The sequence below is a fragment of the Planococcus citri genome, chromosome 5 (genome assembly GCF_950023065.1).
Source record: "Planococcus citri chromosome 5, ihPlaCitr1.1, whole genome shotgun sequence".
NCBI classification, from domain to species: Eukaryota; Metazoa; Arthropoda; class Insecta; order Hemiptera; family Pseudococcidae; genus Planococcus; species Planococcus citri.
In genome coordinates, this window is record NC_088681.1 from 45885699 (window position 1) to 45913160 (window position 27462).

General features: G+C 36.0%; 1 protein-coding gene across 1 annotated transcript in view; it reads right to left on the reverse strand.

The window, feature by feature from the left end:
- LOC135846459 (hemicentin-2-like) overlaps window positions 1–27462 on the reverse strand; it is a 360089-nt gene that overhangs the window by 201012 nt on the left and 131615 nt on the right. Inside the window, exon 2 of the mRNA XM_065365557.1 lies at window positions 1342–1407. The gene's annotated coding sequence lies outside the window, so the exon portion shown is untranslated. The remainder of the gene's footprint in view (window positions 1–1341; window positions 1408–27462) is intronic.

The following is a 27462-nucleotide window of genomic DNA, read 5'->3' on the forward strand; positions in this document are numbered from 1 at the left end:
CAAAGGTTTTAGCATGAATTTTTTTTTTTGATCCATGGAAGGATCATCTCCCCCCCCCCCCCACACACACACACACACACACACATTTCACATTTGGTATTGAGATTTTTAGCCCCTCCTTTCATTGGTGTACATTCGATTTTATGCCCCAAATGTCCTTCGACTTGCCTGTCATACGTCATATTTTTGAAAAAAATGTTATAAAGTGTCATGAACTTAATTTTTTTTAGAAAAATTGACACATTCTCATTATCATAGAACACAAAGGTATAGATACGTATTATTGTGTAAATTGCAATTGCAATAAGTTCATAGGAAGCTCACATTTCACATTTGATAATTGTCACACAGTTTTTGCACCAATTTTAGAGTAATTTTTAATTATTTTTGCTAGCTTTCCAATCCAAAATATTTGGCTGAAAATCCTATTTAGAGCTGCCCAATTCAATTTTGAAGCCTGAAATTTTGAAAGGATGCACTAAATTCTGCAGAAAGCTTTCGATATTAGGGTGAAATAATAAAATTTGGTATTGGTAGCCCAATCACAAGGAGGGATCTGAAATTAGTAGTGAAATTTCAAACCTCTCCCCTCCTCGCACAAACCAAACCTTCAGGTCCTTTAATTCAATTTGGGATTCTAAGAAAATTTTATAATTACCTAATAAAGTCAACCTAATGAAATTTTCTTGATTTCGCTCAAAATATACAAATTTTATATGAGAACGCACCTATAGGAACAGATTGCCTAAAATTGCACATTTTTTCACTTTTGCAAAAGCTCTCATAAAGTCAAAAGTTGCCGATGGATCTTGGTGAAAAGTAGCCAAGGAATTGAGGCTACTTTCCCCTATCGTATTTATAGCTAATCATAGGTTAATATTTTGAACTCTAGACGCAACGTGACCCTATCTAATGGTACTGGTATGTGACGAAAATGAACCGTAATTGAAGGTCTTACTTCTTACATACAAGGAAAAACATTTTTGTTTTAACAAATTGTACCTAATACACTCAAAGAAAGAAAAAAAAAACTAACCTAATTGGAATCCGCTCGAGGATTGCGTAAAGTTTTATCTATTTTTTGAAAAAATGACGTGTTTGCGACTTGCGTGTATATTGAAGAAGCGACAACGACTAGGAAACTAAAACCATTCCAATTCATCGAAAGTGTGTCTATTTTTGCGTACTTCTTAATTCAACCCACAAAAGTAATTTCTAGATTTTGAAATTTAAGTTTAAAAAAATGAATCTGCTGATGGGAGTTTTTACTTCTTTAGATGTGTTCACTTTTTTTTAAAACCAGTAATTGATTAAAAAATCTAATATAAAATAATTTCTCACCGATTTTACATGCTGACTGACGGATACTCTGCTCTGGGCGAGATATTTTCAACGTGAATCCCGAACCTGAAACAAAAATGACGATCGCCTTATTATTAGCTAGTACAATAAGCTTAAATAGAGCACAATAAGGCACCTACTCGTACCTACAAAAAATATGTTATAAAAGCCAATATGAAAAATATGTATGTATTCGGAGTAAAATTCAGAAAAAATATTTACACTGTCAAGTCGCCGCTAAAAGTAAACGTTAGCAATAAAAGTTTTTAGAAGGGTTGATGAGGTAGGTAAGAAAGGGGTGGATACTCAAAATTATAGTCGTTTCGAAGGTGAAATATAGTTACTACAGGACGAATATCTTCGTGTCTTGATTTTTACATGGCGGGTATTTGAAGTGGAAATAAGAGAAAAAAGTTGACTTGAATTATTTATTTACCTGGAGATATCTTGGCGGTCACGATTTGAAATCTTCACCGATAGCGCCAGCAGCACAGATTGAAAATCAACTCGTGAAATGTTTATTTTATCGTGTAAAATCGTCGATATAGAGTTTACATCTTTTCTTTCGCCATTCGCCAGATGAGAAATAGAATAAAATAAGAGGGGAATTCAATTATATTATTTTCTTTTTTTATTACAGGTGGGAGAAAAGTGACAAAAGTTTTTCTTTTGAAATTTTCTCGTGATAGTGACCTTGATATAGAAAGGTTATTCGAATAAAATAGAGGTTAGCTACCTCGAAAATAATTGTGTAGGTAAGTATAGCGAATACTCTGTCGTGATGGGCTTCAATGAGAAACTGAATTGGTGAATTAGCTTTTTTTTTTCGTGGAAAGTTTGGATTTTTTGCAGATATACTAGAAACTGAATTTCAATAAATTGCTGAAAATGAATTTTGAAAATTTATGACGACTCAAATAGGCTAAAAAAATTAAAATCTTCAACTTTCCTACTGGGATTAGAATTTTTTCCTTCTAAAATTAATGCCTTCAATTTACTCAACTCTCCCAAATCAACAATTACAAGTTTTGAGTCATTCTGGAGCCTCCCGCGTCTTCTCCAGACATTTGAAATGGCTCTTTTGAAAGCTGCAAACCAATTCTGAGTCTTCGAATCAAAAACCAAACATGTTTTATCAACTGTCATGGCCTCGGGAGTTTCTCGAAAAAATATCCATATGTCCAACCAAAAAGGTAAGTTAATGGTACCTTTAATTTCACTGTTTTTTGAATTGCAATTCCATCGAAAAGTGTAATTATAACGTGTCTTCTATAAATCGAACGAAAGGTAACCCTAGCTGGGTATAAAAGTAAGAATTATCAGCAGCGAGTTTTCATCAAACAATAAACAGTGAAATCTGCTGCAGCTGTAGCCATAGCCAGAGCAGAAAAGCTCAACGTATACCAATTAAGGTCGAATGGTTGTAGCATTAAAATACTCGCCAACTCGCAGCGAAGCTAAATTACAAATGTAAAACCTCACACTTTTCGTAAAAATCCACCGCTTAATTCAACTTTCTCGTAGAAAATGGTATTTTCGCGCCTTGTGAGCTTTGCTTTGAAGCGTTAAAAACATGAATGAATGTTTAATTAGTCATGTTCAACCCCTCGACTCTCGCTCCATCTCTTGCTACATAAGTACTAAGTTTTTCGTCTCGTCTCGTCGTCTCCGAGTCACTCGTTGTGTCGAATACGAGTGTACCTACTTTTTCTTTAGAAAGCAAAGGTCCCATCGCGACATTGCTCACGTTGACTTTACATCAGCATCAATTTCACGTTCAGGGATTTGAGATTAAAAACGGGTCATCTCTCGATAACTTGGAAATTAAGTTAGATGTTAGGAACTTGGCTATGGTTTTAAATTACCAGTAAGCGTAGCGACGAATATTCTTCTCTGGTTGTGTCACGACGAAGCGAGGTGATTTTTATTGCTAGGTTTTTTGCCATTCGTGCGATTGTTTGTTAGTTTTCGAGTTTACTTACTTAGTATGCTTTGTCGTCTGATTACTTGTAATTAGTTGTGTAAGCTGAAAATTAACTTCTTTAAATGTCTCGCGATAATTTAACGAATTCACGTTGGAAGATGAGATGAACTATTAAATTGGATTGAGATTTTTTATAATTCATTATTTATTTGAAGCTAATTGGTTAGCGAGATGACACATATTGAATTTTACCGTTTTTATACGTTTTTACGATGCATAAGGATGCTGAAAAAGTAAAATAAAATATAAGATAAAGGAAAACACTCGTTGGGAATTGACAAATTACGTGTTTTCGAGTTTCCAAAGCTTTGAATTTTTTATTCTCTGATTGTATTTTATGAGGTAATAATCATATTGTTTCAAGTACACGAGTGGGAAGGTATACCTACAAACATCGATAGGAATAAAAATACAATTTCGAACCTTCTTTCATTTAATAACATAAACTAAAATTCAATGAAAATTGAAATAAAACATACAATTTAATCATACGGCTCTGAAATAGGCCCGAATCAAAATACATATTGATTGCTGGTAAGCTTAGAAAATAAATGTCCATTTATTTTGAAGGAATTTCAAAATCTTGAAGAAAACTTGCAGCGTCAACGTTGCAAGCTTTAGATTACCTATTTGAGAATTATGAGAAATAGATGGGTAGGTACGAGAAGTGAGACGTGGATATTAGGTAAGTAATAGTGGAAATTGAATTTAAAATTATATTTTATTCTATACATTTTATTTGCAATCAGGTAATACAGAAGGTCACGTAAGGGGAGGGTGAAAAGAAAAAACCAAAAAATAACATTATTTTCAATTTTGTACAAATTTTGAAAATGTTGAGCTGACTTGCATTTCAGATGGATTTCGCCATCCCTATCGGTCTCACAAGGGGAAGGGGCCACTTTGAAAGGAATAGAGCATCGAAAAGAAGCAAATTAGAGCACCCAGCCCGGACTTTAGAACAACCCCCTTCTTCTCCTTTAATAAAAAAAACTTTGATAGGGCTTGCGAAAAGACAGCTCTACTAATGGAGCCAGAATCAGGAAAAATCATGTTAAAGGATAGAGTACCTATTGATAGAGCTGTTTAGAGCACTCACTCACTCAGTCCTGACGTTGGAGCATTTCTCTCTCCTCCCAGCCCGATTTTTTTTTAAATCTTCCGACAGGACTGGCGAAATGGTAGTCCTACTAATGCTGCCAAAGTCTGTGAAAATTAAGCTAAAGGATCTAGCATCGTAAGAGCTGTTGAGAGTTAGGTAGGTTCTCAGTCTCGACATTATAGAGCACTTCCCTTTCCCCTTCACCACAGAGCAATCTGATTAAAATCTCAAATTTGTGTGTACGCCTGTAAAGTCTCTCAGGAGCATTGGCACGTCTGTCTGACATGTGAAGGTCTTCAATCTGTTTCTTATTTGCTCTCTCGAGGTCATTTATCTGCGTGTCTGGCCTCTAGAAGCTGTTTGTCTGAATTTCTTGCCTCTTGGAGGTCATTATTGATCAGTGTGTCTGGACTCTCAAAGTCACTGACCTACCTGTCTAGTTTTCCAAGTGTCTGTTCTGTTCAGGTCATTGACTCATCAGTATGGCTTCACAAGGTCGTCTATCTGTCTGTCTGTCTGTCTGTCTGGTCTCTCAAGGTTGTCTGCGTGTCTGTCTGACTTTCCAAGGTTGTCTGCCTGCCCGGTCCTTCAAGGTCATTGACCTGTCTTTCTGGCTTAACATGGTCACGTCAGTTTCTCAAGATTGTATCTTTGTGTGACTTAGAAAGGTCATTGACCCGTTCGTAAGGCCTCTCAAGGTTGTCTACCCAGCTCTGTAAGGTCATTGACCTATATCGCTGGCTTTATTGCAATGTCACTTCAGCTTCTCAAGGTCATATGTCTATGTGGCCTCGAGAGGTCATTAAACCGTGCATCTGGCCTATTTAAGGTCATTGACCCATTTGTAAGGCCTCTTAAGATCGTATGTTCACCACACCTTTGGGGCCTCTCGCGGTACTCAACCCACCTATCCATCCTATTAAGGTCATTGACCCGTGTGTCTGGACTCTCATGGTTACTGAACCTCCGCAGGGTCGTTTTGTTCGCCTGTTCGCTGATTTTACAGCACCTACCTACCTATGCATAAAGCAATGTCTTGTAACTTCAACGCTCAAATGATTAAAATTTCGAAAAAATTGAGGAAAAGTTTGAAACAATTGAAAATTTAAAAAAGAAACATACTTAAATTGAACTGAAAAATGTAAAGATAAGGTGATTCGAAGCTCATAGCCCAAAATTTCGGCTCAAAATTCTTCAAAAAATTCGCTTAAACATTTTTGTGATTGTATACCTACTTTATTTTCTCGCAAAATTTACACATATTTTGATTGGTCACATTGTTATCAAGAAATTAACACCCATTTAAATTGGTCACATTGACATCTTTCTCAGAAATCTTTAAAATTATGACACAATTTTTGGCTTAAAATTTTTCAAAAATGTTCAGAAAATAATGTTCTTATGTATTACTTACATATTTCCAAAAACTCATCAAAAATCGGAGAATCAGCTTCACAAACTCAAAATTTGGTTTCAAGATGTAAACGTCATGTTCGTCCGGCGAGTTAAATTGGGAATATATATTGGCATGGCAGAAAAAGTGATATGAATGACAGGACATTGGAACAACAAAATAGGGTATCATTTCAAAAAAAGCTTCAAAAAAGCAACAAACCCGCCAAGCTAGAGAAAAAATTCAATTTGAAAAAATGGAATTGTATCCCAAAAAATGAATTTAAAGCAAAAAAATTCTCCCAGTTAAAAAAACAAGTTTTCAAAAAAAAATTTGCTTAAAAAAATAAGTGATATAAAAAAATTGCCAAGGCTCATCAACAAATTTTCATCACTTTCACACAAGTTGTAAAATTTTTGAAAAACGTTCTTTGAAGTTATGAAATTTGAACTTAGTTTTACAAGTTCAACAATAAATTTGAGGGGGGGGTGTGGGGGGGACCCGGTCCCCCCCACACCCCCCCTTGGGCTTCGCCCAAACCACTTTCTCCTTTCTTTTCCTTCTCTCTCTTCGTATCAACTCACCACACTCGCAATAACCGTAAGAAACATACAAAATACAGCCACTATACATATTCCGTCGTCAGACCTACAGCTTCTCAGAAGCAACCAATTCTTTTCAAATATTGCACAATTATGGTAAATTTATCACAGATTGTGCTTTTTCCATCAGATTTACAAAATATTTATTCAAAAATATGATGTCACGATGTTTAGTAATGAAAATAATTATGATTTAAAAATTTACTCCAAAACGCCAACTTCAGACTAACAAAATGTCGCTATTTCTAATCATGCAAAGTTCATTAATAGCTCAAACTGAAGAGCTTGAAAAGCTTAATAATATATCAAAATTTCAAACCCCTATGTTAATTGGTTAGCGATTGCGGCAGAGTCAAAATCTGTGATTTGTTGTTATTTAACTTACTCTACGGTCTCTACGTACTGCAAAAATATGCACATCATATTTCCGTTGTCAGACCTACAGCTTCTCAGAAGCAACCGATTTTCTTCAAATTTTGCACAATTATGGTAAATTTATCGTAGATTGTGCTTTTTCTATCAGATTTTCAAAATATTCATTCAATAATATGATGATGACGATTATTAGTAATGAAAATATGATCTAAAAATTTACTTCAAAACGCCAACTTCAGACCAGCAGACTGTCGCTATTTTTTATCGTACAAAGTTCATTAATAGCTCAAACTGAAGAGCTCGGCGAGGTTAATGATATATTAAAATTTCAAATCCCTATGTCAATTGGTTCGCTATTGCGGCGGAGTCAAAATCTCCGAATAGTTGTGCACAGAATATAAGCAGTAGTGGTCGGACTGTTTTGTTTTTTCGTTTTGGTATTTTTAACATTTTTTTTTATGTCATATTTTTTTTTCTCTACCTTGTCGGGCAGTCCGACCGGACTGCTTGATTTTAACGACAATTGTTAACGACGGTTCAGCACAACAATTTAGGTAATACGAACGACAATTCGATTCCATACCTACATATAACGACAAAAGAATTGTAATCCATGTCCAAATAAAATTTTGACCGCCAAGAAAAATTATTGCTCGGAAAAATAAATGATTCTCCGCCAAAAAATTTTTCCCAGAAAAAAACTCATTTTGTAATAACAATAACAAATTTTTTGGTAAAAATGAATTAATAAATTTTACGAATAGGAAGTCCTTCATTTTTCGAAAAAACTCCTTTTTCGAATTGAATTCAAAAAACTTTTGCTTTCTAAAAAAATTTGATTACTTGCAGAAATTGCTAAAAATGATTTAAAAGTTGTGTTTTTTTTTTAATTGCTAAAATTGTGAAAAAGTTTTGTTTTTTTGGTCTCAACATTTTCAAACATTTTCAAAAAGTCTTTCATTTTTCCCGAATTTTAAATAAATTTTGTTGTTTACAAAACTGCAAAAAACGTTTTTTATATAAAATTCTAAAAAAAAAAAATACTTAGTCCAAATTGCTAAAAATTGATAGAAAGTTTCATCTACTGCCTTTTTTGTTTTTTTTTTTTGTTTTCATGATTGCTAAAATTGTGAACAAGATTTGCTTTTTTAATCAAGATCACCAAAAAGATCTTGCTTTTTATCGAATCTATCAAAAAATATTGTGTGTTTTTTGAAAAAATAAACTGTCAAAATCTTACTTTTCTTTAAAACTGGCCAAAAGTGTGTTTAAAAACTCTCTGGTGACATTTTTAATCCTCCAAATTACGCCCATCTCTTCCTGTTGTCCAAAAAAGCAAAAAAAAAAACACTACTTGTGCTATGTCGATGAACTGTTTATTTTTGTATTCTTTTTTTTCTTTTTTTTGAAGTGCTATTTATCAATTTTTGTATGTTTGATTCGAATTTTTTATGTCATCCAATATTTTATTTCTTTGGCGTGGACAATTTGTCGTTGAATGTACCTATTATTTCTAAAAAAAAAAACAATAAAAAAAAACAAGTAAACCCATCGTGCAATACTGTGTCCGGATCCGAGAAATTTTATAGGTATTTCCGAATTGAATTTTGAAGGCAAAAAAATAATCATTGTGCGATTTTGTGGATTAACTACGTAGAGTAAGCTGAGAGAAAATAAGAACGATAAACAATTCCTATTTTATCAACGGGGGAAAAAATCATCAAATCAAACACATATCGAACCAGGCTTCAAAAAAATTATCACAACCTATTGGAGACTTTTGCGACACACTGTACCCTATACACCGCGTACGCAAACATGTAATAATACACGATACAGGTCGAATAGCCGGGGTTGATAAATTAATAAGCAGCATTTCTATATTCGAGTTAATTACACGGCTTACGCCAATTATCCTTTACTTCGGCCTTAATGCCTCCAAGAATTAAATCATTTTTACGATGCTATTTCGCCGGCTTTCTGGCGTAAATCTCATTAAAAATTCCCGCCATTTTGGGTTCCGTTTGAATAATACATTTATATCGAGACGTTTGCCGCGTTTATGTAAAATTCTACACGCCCAACCGCGTATACGAAAAATAATAGTATACGCTCTCGACAAAAATATGTCATCGCTGGGGCAAGAATAAGCGGCTGAAGTTAACACCACCACCGGAGCAACAATACTTAGCGAAACAGCCCAGCCAGGTGAACTTTTCGCTTCGATACCTACCCTTCACGGTACGCCAAGTGAATAAGAAGGCAGGTAGATAGTACAAGTACCTGCGAATAATTCCAAAAGGCAGGCTGAGTTAATAATTTTGACAAATCCTCTCTGCCTTCGCTCTCTGCTTTCTCTACAGTACATAGGTAGGTATACAGTCTACACACCCTAAGGATTTATTGACCTACGAATTATCTGCTGCCAACCACCGATATCTTTAAGTTTCACTGCCGGATGAACTTTTTGATTATCTTTAACACCGGCGGCGGTGGTGGTGGAGATGGCGCGGTAACCGAATAAACACCAGGTGGGTGGTGAAGGTGGTCGGGTTCCAGACCCCGAAGCTGGAAGAAAACTACATCGCCTAGATAATACATACCTACACTCGGTATTATATATATTATGTAGCCTACATAATACCTATATACATAAGTTTACATTATTTCTTGTTTCTCATTGAGCAAAGTTCCAATTCAAGAGTTAAGTCTACATCTACACGTTATATGTAGTTGAAAGTTTACTGTAGCATTATAGATTTTAATTTTCCTTCAACAACAATGGAATTAACTCGCGAAGGTGCGTGTATTTTTTTCCTCCTCTTGTTTGCCCTGTCTGCAGGCTGGTTGGTTCGGTATGCTTCACTTGTTCGGATGGTGTTCTTCAAAGCACCATAGATGTATACGTAGCAATGCCATAGCAAGGGGGTAAGGGGCTTGAAATGTGTAAGCTTGCTGGCGCGAGTCTTAGCATATATTTCTGCTCTCTTTTACTGTAAGTACGATCTCTGTGTGGGTATCTTATATGTGTATAAGGCGTCTCGAGCTTTTGTCTGCGTAATTAAACCCGAAAAGTACGAATACAGAGTTGCGAAATTTCGCTCATCAACTCGTTACACCCCGAATAGTAGCATTAGACGTTTTAATGGCCTATGCACGAGTACATAGGGTGGTGTGTACAATACTGTTGCTCAGGCTGGCTCATTTCCTCAGCCTCCTATTCCACCTTTGTTGTTTTTCGCCTTAGTTCTGGCCAAATTATATAGGACTACGAGTTATATGTACGTATCATGTCCATGTATTTTCTAAACATGGTGTACCCAGCATACACACACACATATATTTTAGTGGCTTTTTTGTTCTACTTGTAATGCTTCTTGTACAAGTACATTCGTTTAGGTACATTTAATAGCTGAGCTCTTTATTGTGTGTAGTACACATTCTTCCTCTATGCTTTTTTCCACCATAGGTATACCGTGGCATAAAGGCGTATTTTTTACACGCGCGTGGTCCACGTATAATACGCGATTAAGGCTAATGAAATAATATCATCATCGTCTAAATGGAGTGCTTTTACGTGATACGAGTACTGTAATAGTATACCTCATCGTACTACCTACCTACATAGCCTAATACGAAATGTACTCTTCTGTACTCGAATCTCGCGCTTAATATTCCAACGATGAGAAAGTGAAAATTATTTCTACGATGTGCCGCGTTGCGCCGCACATTTCTATGTATAATAATGGGCTCGTAAAATTAGACTAATGAACTTGAACCCTACGTAAGTATTAAATGCAAGCGAAAATCACGTTTATTGAACCTTCGTCGTCGCGTGAAACGGATTAGAATTTTAAAGACCTTGAATCGAGATCTAATTCGAAAAGATGGCTGAGTGAGGCGAGCAGTGAGGAAGAAGAGGTGTAGACTGCGTGAAAATTTGCTAAGCTGGAAAAATTTCAAGTCTGCTGGGAAAACTGAGGGTTGAAATTTAGATTAAAGATAGTAGAAATGAGATTATTGCAAGCTTAATAGGTACATGTTTCATACCTAAGATAGGTACATTCGTTTTTAATGATTTAAGATCACACGAGTGAAAGTAAAAATCTCTGGATTCTTTACTTGCATTTTAAAACCGTTGAACGCTTGTATGTATCTAAACCCATTAAACTATCCAGAATTGCGATATTTTTTCTTTAGAAAAAAAGGGAAATGAAAAATCACTCTCGAAAAAAATTTTTAAATACATAAAAAACGCAGCATATAAGTAAAAAATTGACCTGAAACAGTTTTCCCCTCATAGAAAATCACTACTAGCGTCATTACTAAAAAAAAACACTAGTAACTTTTTCGGCAAGTAGCGTCACTACTACTACTGACAGACGTTACTAATGACTAGTAACGTTTGTCAATAGTAGTGACACGCGCAAATTTGCGCATTTTGCACTGAAAATCATGGCAAAAACATGTTAATGGCAGCTATTTACTCGTAGACCCTCCTAGAACAACGAATTCTCCCCAAAAAAATTTTGAAAATCAAAAAAAATTTGATGCCTGGGATGGGGTTTGAACCTGCCATCCCTCACTCTCTAGTCACCTGCCTAACCAACTAGGCAACTGAGGAAGTTGGAAGGTGAGGTGTTTGAAACATTTATATGCACTTTTTAGCACTCTGGACTTTAAAAAATTTCAAGTCGGATGATTTTTTACAAAATTAAAACTGAGTTTTTGGTGTGTTGATATTTCTAGATAAAAATTAAATGGATATCATACACTCGTATTCGATATTCCTTTGCGAAAATGGACCCTTCCTCACCCCCTTACCCTCGTCCCCCCTCCGAGGGGGCTGGTACCTCGAAATTTTTTTTTTCATTTTTCGACTGGAATTTAGGCTTTATTCGCAAAAATGGACTTTTTCCGTTCCTCTCCCCTCCTCTCCCCCTCCGAGGGGGCTGGTACCTCGAATTTTTTTCATTTTTCGACTGGAATTTAGGCTTTAATTGCAAAAATCATGGACTTTTTTCCGTTCCTCTCCCCTCTCCTCCCTCTCCGAATTTTAAAAATATAAATGAGGGCCGAGCAACTGAGCAAGCCATGACAAAAGCTCTTGACAATTGACAATTCTTCATTTTTTCAGGATATAATTATTTCTATATGCAAGAAATTGAAATGTTAAATGATTGTTTCCAGATATTTGGTGAAAAATAGGGAGTTTTAGATTGAGGATTTCTGGTAGTTTGACTGAAATGCAGCAGAGGACTCTTTAAAAAAAAAAATCAAGTAAAAAAATAGCATTATTTGTGATGTGAGAAGTCAATTTTGCAAAAAAAAAACATGGTTTTTGGGAATTCTTTAATTTTCATTTTTCACTAATTGTAGGTGCCTGCCATAGCATGTTAGTAGCGTCAGTTTAATCGTTACTAGTGTCGGCTTGGTCATTAGTAGCGTTAAGTCATTCACTAGTAATGTTGAGACAGTCGCTAGTAGCGCCAAGCTGATCGCTAGTAGCGTCGAGCTGGTCGCTAGTAGCGTCGAGCTGGTCGCTAGTAGTGTCGAGCTGGTCGCTAGTAGTGTCGAGCTGGTCGCTAGTAGTGTCGAGCTGGTCGCTAGTAGTGTCGAGCTGGTCGCTAGTAGTGTCGAGCTGGTCGCTAGTAGTGTCGAGCTGGTCGCTAGTAGTGTCGAGCTGGTCGCTAGTAGTGTCGAGCTGGTCGCTAGTAGTGTCGAGCTGGTCGCTAGTAGTGTCAAGTTGGTAGCTAGTAGCGTCAGTACAGGCGTTAGTAACGTTTTTGATATCACTAGTAACTTTTTCAGAAACGCTAGTAATTTTTTGAAGTCGCTAGTAGTGATTTTCTATGAGGGTCTTATAAATTTTATCCCATTTTTTAAGGCAACATTTTTTAAAAAATTCTTTTGAGGGTGATTTTTTTAAGTCTAAATCATTATCTTTTTTCAACTAATCAAGATAGAGTAAGGGGGTTGCGCCATAAAAAAGAACACTTTTTTCTCGAAGGGTCAGTCCACGTCAATTCAACCAAGAAGTGGTAGGGGGGTCAGCAATTTTTTTGAAATTTTTTTAGTGGAAAGTTCTTTTGAAGGGATGACCAATGGCGCAAATCGCAGCCCTCTACCCTTTTTTTGAAGGCTGCTAGGGGGGTTTCAAAGTTTTCAGTGAACTACCCACTTGACAATAGATTCGCCGATAAAAAAAGCCAGTGAAAAAGCCGGCTCAAATATGACAGTAAATTTGCCATTAAAAAAACGCCATGAAAAAATTGGCTGCTGTTTAAATACCTAATGCATTAAATCGCTGAATAAAAACCTGAAATCTACAAAAAACTTCCAGCCCAAGCTGGGATCAAACCCAGGACTCTCGCTTGACAATCCAATGCTCTAACCATGCAGCTATCATTGCAAGATGAAAATTTCTGTTTTCAAGCGGTATACATGTACCGCACTTTGTACTTTTATTCAATTTTTTAAAAAGAAGTTGTGAATACCCATTGTGCATGTGCACTATAATCGGTGAATAAAAAACAGCTGATTTGTGAGAACCCTCAGTTCGGCAAATAAAAAATTCTGCCATTCACTGGTCAAAAACGGCTGTTTAAATGGCTGTTTTTATAAAAAGTAGCTTTTTCTAACCAGCGTTTTTTCTACGGCAAATACTGTCATTTTTGCGGGCCTATTAAACGGCAAATTTACAAAAATCAACCGGCATTTCGGCTTAACTGGCAAATCTCTTGTCAAGTGGGTAATTAATATCACCCATTTCAGCAGAGGAAATTTGAAAAAATTCAATTTTTAATTCCAAACTTCAAAAAAAGTTTAAATACCTACATAGATATAGGTACACATTTATTTAGTCATTGTCTTATTTTGACCTCTTTCTGACATATTTCATGAGAAACTTATTAAACTCAATCATAGCAAAAAATTAAAATTCGTTTATTTCTTGAATTTTCTCAAATGATTTTTTTGTGATGAGCTCAAAACTTTTTTTCATGTTTATGAGAGAGTGATATATGCCTTAATCGTCTTAGCAATTCTTAACATAATCTCTCTTTAAAGATGTACGTGATTTATGTACATCATAACATGACATGATTTATCTATACTGGAAGTATGAGAACGTGGGAACTATTCCACCCTCCCTGGTGTTCACTGCAAAATCTTAACTTTACTTAGCATCAATATCTCGAGCTTGTCGGTACTAATGTCACCAAAAAGTGTATTTTCTCAAATGTATAGGCAGAAGAGTTCTAACCTCTTCCCCTCTTTCCTCGTTTTTGCCCACAATTCTGTGGATAATTTGTGATAAAATAACCTTTTTGACAAATTCAATCAATTGTGGTGCAAAATGTTATACTCTGATCCTGCCAGCCATCAGTTTATATGAAACAATACAACCTAAGTCTGTTGTCACTCTTAGTATGGGTAGAGCACAGGAGAGGCAGAAGATAAGAACAGTGTGGGTAAGTGATGAAATATCATATACCTTGAGTCGAAAGACTCAAAGTTAATTAACTGCAATTTCATCGTAGTTAATTGATGAATACCTGTCTGCGACATGTGCACAAGATAAGCTCATGCCAATGATAGGTATAAAATCAATGTAAACCTTTAAATATCATTTTAATTAATGCTTGATTCACTAACTCGAGTCGTCTAGTTGGAAGCTGTCCCCCACTTAACTATAAAATATCTGCAAGTATTTTATATGGATTTCTCTTAATTGTATTTTCTATGAAGAATAAATAGGTAATATTGACATGTCTGGAGATATCTATTTATTTGTGTTTAAACCACGATTAGTAATTTTGATGTGTATACCTAGGGTGATCTGGTTTTATTCTAAAAAGCTCTCCGACTCAATCATCTGTCTGGCAGATAAATCTCACTCTCTGGGGAATGAAAATTATCTTAACCACCTTAGGCAAAAATTAAATTAATCCCACTCTATCATAATAATATTAGATTTCACTCTATCATTTTGAATCAAAAAATCACATTTTTTCATGAACTTTCAATTTTTAAAATTTATACTTTACATGATAACGCCATCCCAATCTTTTAATAGGTATGTTGTTCAGCATGAAAAGTTGTGCATAATGTATTTTTTTCAGAATTTTTGAGAGTCGGAACGATATGAAAACTACGTTTTGAAACTTTTCCAGCTAATTTTTGGTACGAAAAAAAGTGGCAATATCTACTGATTTTTATGATATATATCACCAAAAAGCCTTTCAAAACCTCCAACTATTGGAAAAAGTTTCATTTTGTTAGGTATCGCAGCTATCGAGTAAACCACTGCTGAAATGGACGATACTTCAAGTTCAGTGAAAACTTTGACACCCCCTAGTAGCCCTATAAAAAAGGCTAATGAGCTGCGATTTGCGCTATTGTTCATTTTTTCAAAAGGTCTTTCCACAGAAAAAATTTAAAAAAAATCGCCAACTCTCTTACCACTTCTTGACCAAATTGACGTGGAATGACGTTCGAGAAACAATAATAGTGATACGTGAAGAGGACTTTTTTGAGATTTTCATGAAAAAATGTAAAAATGACCAGCTTTTGAACACGTTTCTTTCAAACTTTTCATCTCCTAATCATCTAGCTTGAAGGTTAGCCACACAGAAGAATTCTAGATAAAATAAGCAATTCGATGCCACAAAAACGCAACTTTATATTCATCAAGGTTCTTGAAGGACGCAAAGTCAAAATTGCCTCGAAAAATCGAAAACAAAAATTGTTTAAGTGAGTAAAATTCAGCTCCTTCACACACCAGGGTACGGCTCGCGGCTCCTGTGTTTATTTTCTCAATTTGAATTTTTAAAAATATATCATTCAAATTTTAAGAAGTGTTCGAGTCAAAACATTGTTTTTACCTTTCGAAACCCAAATTTTTGAAGCTTTTGCCCTGCCTCAAGTTGTGTTCGTGGAATGTTGTGTGATAAATATATTTGCAGTCAATAAGTACTTTTTTGAAGTTAAAATTCACTCCAAAGTTGAAGCATTCTATTACTTCAAATCTGGTTCTTTCCCTCCACCCTTTAATCGTGTTGTTTTAGTAAAAAAATAAAAATAAAGATATTTTCTGCAAGATTTTCATAATTTTATCACCTGGTCAAAATATATTTTCATTTAAACGCCTCCTGACGCAGAAACTTTTCGTAATTTTAATTTTAAAAATTGTGTAGCAGCATTTTGGGTACCCCTGATCCTTCAGGATAGAATGGATTTAAAATACAAGTAAGTACATCGTACACGTTGCAATTTCAGAAAAATGTGAAATCTTTGAGTTTTTCCCTCTCATTTCATGAAATTTGATTATTTTTCAATTTGGAAAAATTTGTACCACAAGGGCCAACTTGCACTGGTTAATTTCAAAATCACATACCTACGGGGGCTCACTCGTCATTCTCGAGCTGCTAATGTCACAGTTTTTGGCGTCCCAAAATTCGAATTTATTCAAGTACAGCTCTAGCTGACTCAAAAGAACTACAACGAAAATGGACCAACCAAGTAAATAAATATAAATAAGTACAATCCCAGAGTGTCCTTCGCCTTCGATCTATTTGTCTCCATAACCTATAGCCTTTCAAGCCTTACTCACAGCGAATTTCTCCTATCGAGCATTTGTTTGGAAGAAAATTTACGTCCGGCGACCTTAACCAGATGAAGTAGTATATCGACGACGCGATGGTGTAAAGTGGCCGGATACAAACGGATGGGGCGATGAGAATGGTATACGAGTACGGTATTAAATAGGCTGCCATCTCTGGTGTATCGTTTCTAGATGGCTCTTCGAAGCGTAAATTTCTCTGGCTCGAAATTACACACGCCCTCGCCACCTCCCCCAACAAAATGAACTTTTCAAACTAACTGTGCCTCGATCGCGTTCACGCGTTTTAATCTAATTTACCGTGGCAAATGTTTATTTATCGAACTCGGCAAGTTTGCGGCCAAGGTATCGCGACTAGCAATGGAATCATATCTTCCTTATAAATTACCTACCTTCTTATTCTATAAGGTCACGATTCAGACAATATAGGCTCAAGAGGGGGAAAAATGCCTCGCTTTTTCATTCGCGATTTTGAAAATCTTTTCAATTATACGGTTTAGTACCGCAAGAGTCACGACTGCGGTGGCAAAACACGCAGAAAAACGAGACAAGAAAACCTTATATCTCCAGCCTATAGCCGAGATTCAACATTCTCGTAAATTGTTTTACGCCTCGGTTCGGATCCGATGTGAGATGGGATGGGTGTACATGTGGAGCATTCGTACAAACGTTTCGTTTGGTTGGTATCTGGGGACGATGGATAAGCTACATTATCTTCAAATGCTACGTATGTATGAGTATGCTTGTGTGTTTGTACTTTGTACAACACCACTGTACCCTGCGCCACCGCGCCGCTTCACTGTAAACCATATGGGAAATGTATCTACGTATCTCTCTATGTGTCTTGCCAATTTCGAAAACCTTCCTTTATTACGTGTATCGCGTGCTGCTGCTGGAATTTAATTCGTAAACCTTACGTGTAGAGGTATTTTAAAATTGCGTTGTGGTAGTGGTCGCGATGTGGAGACACATCGTCGATGATAGCATCGCTTTTAAAATATTTATCGGTGTTGTATTTTGTATATTGCTCCTCAGATCCCTTCCTCGACCACCGTATTTATACGACTTGCCTTTAAAACATATATCAGCACCAAACGGAATACCCAATTTGGTGATTAAGTATTCGTATAGGCATACGATACTTACCTATACTACATAGTTACGTATTCTGTTGAATTTCACCAAGTCCTGTGTAGACTTTACCTCGGTCGTGGAGAGTTTCAAAATGATACACTCTGACACCAAAATGCTGGGATTTTTCTATTGCACAGCTTTAAAATATACGTGGAAATTTTTTCTGATCAATTTTTCAGCTAGAAAAATTATGAGCATGCATGGAAACATCGGTTTAGTATGATCAAAATTGATCATCCATGATCATAATATGCTCAGCATTTCGCGGAAAGAAATGTGAACCCTCAGAAATTTGCTGTAGGCTTCAGAACTGCTGAAAACGGTTAAAAACCATTTCTAATTGATTTGACAAATTAAAAATGGAGTATACCAAACCAACTTTCAGCTTTCTTTTGGATTTTTTCAAATGACCACTTTGGGGGCAAAATATTACAATTTTCAATAAAAAATGTTGCCCAAAAATGGTAGGTATTAATTTTTTGAAAATATTTTGTTCAAAAGATGCGAAATTCTCTTCATTTTTAATCGATGGGCAGAGGCTATGATTCTGAAGCCAGTAAGAATGATTCTATGCCTTGCCAAGTTGTACCTAGGTAATTTTCTCTGAAAAAAAAACCTTAAGGTGGCTCATTTGGGCACTTCACCCCGAAAAATTATGTGTCATTTACGAATAATTATCAGGTAGTAATTTATATAAAAAAACAGAAATTCACAAAAATGACTATTGACGATTGAAAATAAATTTCTATAAACTTTGTACACTCGAATTTTGGCGATGAAATAACTCCTCTACATTCCACTATGAGTAATTCCACGTCAATTGGACCAAGAAGTGGTAGGTGGGTTCGGTGATTTTTTTGAAATTTTTCCTGTGGAAAGACCTTCCGAAGGGACGACCAATGGCGTAAATCGCAGCCCTCTAGCTCATTTTTAACGGCAGTCAGGGGGTGTCAAAGTTTTCAGTGAACCTAAAATATCATCCATTTCAGCAGTGGATTGCTCGATAACCGCGATACGTACCAAAATGGAACTTTTTCCCATAGTTAGAGGTTTTGAAAGGCTTTTTAGTGATATCATAAAAATCAGTGTTGCCACTTTTTTTCGTATAAAAAATTAGCTCAAAAAGTTTCAAAACGTAATTTTCATATTGTTCCGACTTTCAAAAATTCTGAAAAAAATATATTATGGACAACTGCTCATGCTGATCAACATATTAAAAAATTGGGATGGTAACTTGTAACAAAGTAGATTTAAAAAAAATTTAAACTTTGCGAAAAAATGTGATTTTTTGATTTAAATCATGAAAAAAAGTTTTGATTGGTAAAGTTGACCCATTTGATCCCTATTTTTACGTATCTGTTGAAAAAGTTGAAAAAACCCCTTCACTCGGTGAAATTAACTCATCAAAAAAAAATCACAATTCAAAAAAATTCAAAAAAAAGCAAATTTCATTTTTTTTTTTGCTGTGAGGGAGATTTTTATCAACTTTTTCATGAAATACGTCAGAAACCCTATTGACAATTTTACTAGCAGAATGCTAGCATTAGTAGCACCCACCTAGCATGAGTAGCAGGAAACTAGCATGATACTAACGTTATGCTAGCATGAAATGAACTAGCATAACATGCTAGCAAAATGCCAGCTTATTACTAGCATGATACAAACTAGCAAGAAGTATGCTAGCAATGAGCAAGCTATAAGCTAGCAACATGACTACCGAATGATGCTAGCATTTCCCGCTAGCAAAATGCTATCATATATCTAGTATGAGATGAGCTAGCACAATGCATGCTAGCAATATGCTAGTTAAACCCTTGCCCCTTAATTACCAAGTGATGCTAGCAGTTCATACTAGCATGATCCTATCATATCGCTAGCATGGGGTGAGCTAGCAAAATGTATGCGAGTAATGTGTTAGTCAAACCCTTGCCTCATAATTACCTAGTAATGCCAGTTGTCCATGCTAGCATGATGCTATCATATTGCTAATGTGAAATTATCTAGCAAAATGTATGCTAGGGATATGCTAGTTAAAACCCAGCACCATAATTATCGAGTGATCCCAGCAGCTCCTGCTAGCAAAATTCTACCATAATACTAGCCTGAGATGAGCTAGCACAATGTATGCTAGCAACATGCTAGTTATATCCTAGCATCGTAAAATTATCGAGCGATGCTGGCAGTTTCTCCTAGCATAAAGCTACCATGTTGCTAGCATGATATGAGCTAGTAAAAAGTACACTAGCCATACACTAGTTAATCCTAGCAGAATAATTATCTTATCAACAATTTTACTAGCAGAATGCTAGCATTAGTAGCAGAATACTAGCACGGTGCTAGCATGGAATCAACTAGCTGATTACCAGTTAGAATGGTTTTAACACTTAGCACTTTGCCAGTAAACATTTTATTGGAAAATTCGTCCTAGCATACAACTGGCAAAAGACAAGCCAGCAATTTGCTGGTTACATGCTAGCAGCATAACCACCGAGTAAAGCTAGCAGTCACTACTAGCCTATTGCTAGTGCATTGCTAGCACCCTGTAATGGTGCTAGCATGAGGTGAACTAGCAAAAGGCATGCTAGAAATCTGCTAGTTACATGCTAGAAATACAATCACAGGTAAACTTGCACTAGTCTACTGCTAGCGCTATTCTAACCTTGGTAAAGCTAGCAGCCAAAGTACTAGCATGGTGCTGGATTTTTGTTAAAAGACTTCTTATCCAGGTGCCAGAAGTCAAGTGCTAGCATAATGCTAGCAAATTGCTAGCGTTGTTTTTCTTTATCATGATACACTTAACTTCTCTTAGATGAAGTATGTAGTCAAGTCGAATATAAGCTCAATACAGTTTCCTGTTTAAATTAAGAAGAGTGAAGTTGGCAAACTAATCACTCAGTTTATACTAGCACAAGATGCTAGTGCAATGCTAGTTCTAAACTAGCATTGTAGGGCAATTGCCCATTTTTGGATTTTTTTGGGAAACGTACCATAATTAAAAATACCCTATTCTTTTATAAGGAAATTAATGCACTTCTAGCATTATACATATTATACACATGCTAGCATATACTAGCAAAAAGCTAGCAAGATCATGCTAGCACCAGTAGCACCATTTTGAACACCTGCACTAGCATATCTACTAGCAAACTGACGCTAGCATAATGCTAGTCCCCCTGCTAGAATTATGCCAATTGTATGCCAGCATATGCTAGAAATATGCTAGCATGACTATGCTAGCACCAATGGCACCGTTTTGAACACCGAAAAATGCTGCTAGCATGGTGCTAGTACCATTTTCCTAGCATTGTGCTGGCAACAGTTTGCTAGCAGATATGCTAGGAAAGGTGTTCAAAATGGTGCAACCAGTGCTAGCATGGTCATGCTAGCACTGTTGCTAGCATTCTGCCACTTGAAATTGTCAATAGGGAAGTGGTCAAAATAAGACAACTGCATAAATTTAAACTTTTTTTGATGTTTGAAATTGAAAATTGAATTTTTTCAAATTTTGATTTTTTTGTGATGAGTTCATTTTATTGAGTGAAAGGGGTTTTTTCAACTTTTTCAACAGATACGTGAAAATAGGGATCAAATGGGTCAACTTTACTAATCAAAACTTTTTTTCATGTTTTAAATCAGAAAATCGCATTTTTTCGCAAAGTTTAAATTTTTTTAAATCAACTTTGTTACAAGTTACCATCCCAATTTTTTAATATGCTGATCAGCATGAACAGTTGTCCATATATTTCTTTCAGAATTTTTGAAAGTCGGTACAATATGAAAATTACTTTTTGAAACTTTTTGAGCTAATTTTTTGTACGAAAAAAGTGGCAACACTGATTTTTATGATATCACTAAAAAGCCTTTCAAAACCTCTAACTATGGGAAAAAGTTCCATTTTGGTACGTATCGCGGTTATCGAGCAATCCACTGCTGAAATGGATGAAATTTTAGGTTCACTGAAAACTTTGACACCTCCTGGCTGCCATTAAAAATGAGCTAGAAGGCTGCGATTTACGCCATTGGTCTGTAGAGGGTATCCGAGGACCACAATTACTCGGCATAGCAGGGAACTTTATGCCCTTGGTCGGAGGCAGCACTGCTTAGCAGCGCGCTCTGGTCAGATTAGTTCCGCCAGAGCAGACGACGGCCGAAACGGATGGCTATGTCCGCCTCGCAGTTTTCTGATGGTTGCTTTAGGTAGCAGAAGTTATAAGTTCATTGTTGTTCTTATACAAAGTTGTAATCGAGTATTGTGCAATAAACCTCTGAAAGGAATATTGTGTTGACTTGTTTACTGTTAGTTAGTGGTGAATCCTTGTCTAGGTGTATACTAGGAAGGGTGGATGCGAGCTTACTCCAACCCATTTGTGGAAGAGTAAGTCAAAGTCAGTGTTTACCACTACAGGTCATCCCTTCGGAAGGTCTTTCCATAGGAAAAATTTCAAAAAAATCGCTGAACCCACCTACCACTTCTTGGCCCAATTGACGTGGAATGACCCCTATTTTCAAGGTGTCCCAGGACATAATAAGACCCTTTCACTTGCAGTAACATCGGCAACCCATCCTGAGTTTAAATATTCATATTTGCCACCCCCCCCCCATTTAAAGGGGTTGAATTTTACTCACATGAAAAAATTTTGTTTTCGATTTGGCGTGGCAATTTTGATGTCTCGTCATTTAAGAACCATAATGCTTAGAAAATTGCGCTTTGTTGAGACGAATTGCTCATTTTGTCTAAAATTTTTCCATGGAACAAAAGTATTTCAACGAAATATGCTCAAATTTGGTGTATTTAGGCTTAGAGTTTGACTTTTAATTGGGGCGGGGTGGGGGTCTTTTTTGAGACAAAGTAGAGAGGTCAGACGCGTACTGGGTCAGTTGGAAGCCCTTCGTGGATGCACCGAAAGAGACCCTCAAAAATTTTACCCCTTTTTCCCCAGAATATTTTCCCTCTTCTTTTTTTCTCAAGTTCGAATACTTGAATGTGAGTTGTACAATTGTTTTTTCCTGCCCTTTTCATTCAATTTTGCGAAAATAAATCACCCTGACAAAAAAACTTGAGTTTTTTTTGGAGGGAAGGGAAAGGTTGCATGAAAATTTGCAGACTGGGTATCATTAAAAAAATCCAATTTTGCCAGATGAAATGACAATTTTGCCAATTGATATAAATATTCACATTGAGTACAATCCATTAAAAAATTGTTATTTTCTCTTTTGAATTTAATGTACTTAAGTCCAAAACAGGGATTTTTTTCAGTTTAGACAAAAGAATTAGCCCGAGTGAAGCAAGGGCAAAAGCTTCCAAAAATTTGGTTTTCGAAATGTAAAAACAATGTTTTGAAAGTTTGTTTATTTTTTTTTCTACCCAAAATTTTAAAATTTTTTGAATGATGAGTTTTTATAAATTTTAATTTCGAAAATGAAAAGCAAACAGACTCGAGTAAAGCGAGGGTATTGACCTGAAAATTTCTTAAAATTTGAATTATACATATTTTTTTAAAACTTCAATTTTAAAAAAACACAGGAGTCCAAACGAAGTGAGGGTGAAAGCTTTCAAAAATTTGTATTTTGAAAAATGAAAAATAATGTTCTTTCATGATTGGTAGGTATATTTTTTTGTGGCCACAATTTAAGAATTTGAATATTTAAGTGATTAAAAATTTCAATTTTGAATCGAATGAAAAGTAAACAAGCCCGAACGAAGCGAGAGCAAATCTTACAAAAACTCAAGTCTAGAGAGAGTGAAAATAGTATAGGTGCCTATTTTAAATTTAAACATGGGGCCTTCGAGCCCCTGGGGATCGCCAGTCGATATCCTGGAAGGGAGGGGGGTTACTGTGAGAGGAGTCAAAAATAGTCAAAATAGGAAACACACTGAATTTGGTCAAAATGCTTGACTTTTTTTCAACGGTTTTCAATTTTGGGTACCTGCTGGAACCTCCCTAAATTGAGGCGAAAGACTGAAATTTACTAGGTGTGCTTTTTGGAGAAGAGGTTAATTTTTCAGCCTCTCCTCACACCTCTCCAGCAACAAAAAGTGGATTTTTGCTTATTTTTGTGCGGTTTTTGATCAGGGCGAGCCTCGAAAAGGGTGAGTCACTTGTATTAATGAAGGGGGGTTGACGATCCCAGTGAAGCGAGAAACAACTCTGGACGCATGTACAAAAATCAGGCTTATTTTTTCTCTTCATTATCTGTACTCTGTAATCCATTAAATGAGTTCATCGATTTCGAAGAATTTTTCAGTTTTGAATCAGCTTGTCATATGAAGGCTTCGCAGTACTTACTTATTAAATAAGGGTTTTAAATTATTTGCACATAGTGATACGATTGCCAATTCATTAATAAGTACTTAGTTATATTTTGTTTTTTTGTTCCAGGTGAGTACAAAATTTTATCATAGAAGTAAACAAACGAGTAGGTTAAGTCAACTGCTTTAAAATTAAATTATTCAAGTATCAACCTTATGCATAATGCACATTTATGTACACATAATAGTGAGGTACCTACTTTTTGAAACACCCTATCTGTGTAAATATACACACAACCATCGAGAAGAGAATTTCTATAGCGTATCTGCAACGACGAGGTCGAACTTTAAAATGGAAAATATTTACCTAAATGTGACATTATTGACAGTATGCGTGTTTCTATTCTGCGCTAGAAAATTTTCCACTTATCTTTTTCCTTTTTCCTCTTTGCGGGTTTGCATACTGGGTGTTTTTCTATACATAATTCTAATTGCTTTAGAGGCAAATAAAAGGGAGAAAAACGAGCGCCATTATCGTATTAATTTTTATATCCGTTATGTTAATTTTGTTCGAATTTATACCCGAGTATTATTTACAGGAGAGGAACTCTTCTCTCCTATATCGTATAATTTTTTCACCCAACTTACCCCGTTTCGCTTATTCCACCATTACATCGTGTTTTATTCGCTTTTTATCTTAAGCTCGGCTAAGAGTACATAAATTATTTTCGTGTTTTTTCTCTAAATTTTCATTTCCTCGAATTTTTTTTCTGCTTTTGCGAAGAACGCATTTCGAAGTAGTTTTTATTGCCGCTGGCTAAGTAATAAGCAACTGTCATCATTAAAAAAAATTAAATTATTAATGCGTTTTTGTGGTACGCGATGCGGTACGCGGTGGACTGTGTTGGGTTGCTACGTACAATTGTAGTATGGTACAACTACAAGAAAAGTAGGTACTATACAGTCTATGCCTGTGATGAAGAGGAAAGGGAGTGAGAGGGGCTAAAAAGTAAAGGAGGGTACATGCTGGTTAAAAATTTATAATTTTTACGTCTTGGCGAAGATAAAAAAAAAAGAACAGAAACGGGAGGGTAGAAAATAACGAAGTAACAACGATTCTTTCGAATGTGTGTATGCAATGTATAGAATTAATTTTTTCTCGTTTTTAGCAATAATTTACTGGTAAAAGACGTATATGTTGAGTTTCGCTTTTTCGTTTCTTTTATTTTTCTGTTTCTTTTTTTCTCCTTCTACTGCTTCTTCTTACAAAAGAATAGAAATCATAAGGAATTTCTTTTTGTACGTTCGCGTATTTATGGTGCTCTTTTGTCTTTTTTTCTGTATTTTTTTGCCTTGTACGTACTGCACAGAACACCTAATAAATTAAGTTACGCGAATTTCTGCACGTGCAGACTAAATGGATTTTAGGCATTATGCTATACACTGTGTTATTTGTAAGGAGGACAGTGATCTGTAAGCACTGAACAGATGACCTAGACAATGAGGTGTGTATGTGGTTTCTTTTATATATATGTATAAGAAGTAATATCGAAAGCATAAAATCCGATTTTCGAATTGAACGGAGATGATCTTCAATAATTACGAGTTATTTCTGTGCCACGACCTCCAGTATATATTTTTCTATTATTTTTCAATTTGGAACATTGCTTACTTGGATTCAATTTGCGAGTATATATTTTTTTTTGCTTCGTTATAGGTTTTTTCAGAGGTGGGTTTTCTAAAATAAGGTGCAAATAAGAAGTTATTGAAAATATAAACGGCTGAGGCTGGTCATATTTATTCAAAATTTTATTGATGTCGAAATTTTTCTCAGCATGTCGTGGATCCTCAAGTTGAAAATGATCATATTGTGAAAGACTGAATTGACTAAATTGACTAAATTCGATACTAATCTTTAGAATCAACTTTTGGTCCGATGAAAGTGTCTGTGAAAAGTGCTTTCTCGATGAGTTCAATGAAGTATTCGAAATAATCGAAATCGTTGCCTCTTCAAGTGCAATTTTTTTTTGGTGAAAGTTCGAGTTTGATTTTTTTGAGTATAGAGGGAGGGGTAAAAAAAAAACTCAGTTCTTGTAAAATGACTTTTTACTCTATTTTTTTAAATGAGGAAACAATTTAGAACAGCTAGATTGCTTTTTGAAGTAGGTAATTATTTTTCACGTGAAAACATTTGAGTTTTGGTTTTACATAGAACTTGGAAAAAAAGATCATTTCGTTTTTCATGTGACTATTTGGAATCTTAAGGTCATTGACCCGTCTGTCTAGTCACTTGAGGTCACTGACCTACTATGTCTATTTTTTTAAGTCCTTTGTTTGCCTGTCTGGCTTCTCGATGTTGTCTATGTGCCTGTCTGCCATTCAAAGGCCGTATATTTGCCTGTCTGGCCTATTGAGATCATTGACCCATCTGTCTGGCTTCTCAAGGTCGTATGTCTGCCTATATGGCCTCTTGAGGTCATTAACTCGTCTGGCTGGCTTCTCAAGGTTGTCTGCTCGTCTGCCTGACTGGATTCCTAGGGTCGTCTGTCCGCCTGTCTGACCTCTTAAGGTCATTGACCCATCAATCCGGTTTTGCAAGGTGGTCCATGTTCCTATCTGGTGTCATAAAGTCATTGACCCATCTATCTGGCTTTTCAAGGTCGTATATCTTACTACCGAGTCTCTCGAGGTTATTGACCGGTCTGCCCGGACTCTCAAGGTCACTGACCTTGGTAATTGTCAAGTCTTCCGAGGTTGTCTATCTGCTTGTCAGGTCTCTCAAGGTCAGTGACCCGTCTGTCTGGCTTCTCAAGGTCGTATGTCTTCTTGTCTGGCCTTTCAAGGTCATTGACCCATGTATCAGGCTTCTAGAGATCGTCTGTCTTACTGCCTCAATTCTTGAGGTCATTGGCCCATGTGTCTGGACTTTCAAGGTCACTGACCAACCTGTCTGACTTCTCATAGTCGTCTGCCTGCCTCTCTGGCTTGTTAAGGTCATTGACCTGTCTGTATGGCTTCCCAAACTTGTCTGTTTGCCTGACAAAGTGATAATTTTTCGCAATCCATGTTGAAAAAGCGATTTTTTTGTACTTTTTGGTTGAAAAGCGAGACTTTTGGGTGATTTTTGGAAAAAAATTAGGGTAAAAGTCTATTTTTTAAGGTAAGTAAGTTCTAAATCATGAATACTTCTGATACGTATTACTTCGGTAATATTATTATTTTAATCGATATAGCGCGATCTATGTCTTCGTAGGCGCAACTTATTACTTTTATTTCATCATCTTTTTAGTTTGGTACCTTTATACTTACGTGTGTTTTATTATTATAAAGTTTCATTCGTTTTGTAATGGTTTCTTGTTTTATTTCTCGTGTAAAGACATTACAACTGGCGACGAGGATGCTTTTTAAATATGTTCTTATGTGCGAATTGTTATGGTCGACGATGTAAGAGATAATATCTCCGATTCCGATAGTTCCTCCGAGTCCGGTGCGTCGTTTTCTTCATGCGAGATGGCGGCTAATATTCCTCCTCCGTTTGGTCGCTTCGATGCTACAAAAGAAGATTTCGAATCATGGTTGGAGCAATTTACCAGTCATCTCAATTGCTACAAGGTTCTCGATGCCGACAAAGTTAATTTTCTAATTGCGTCGGTTGGACC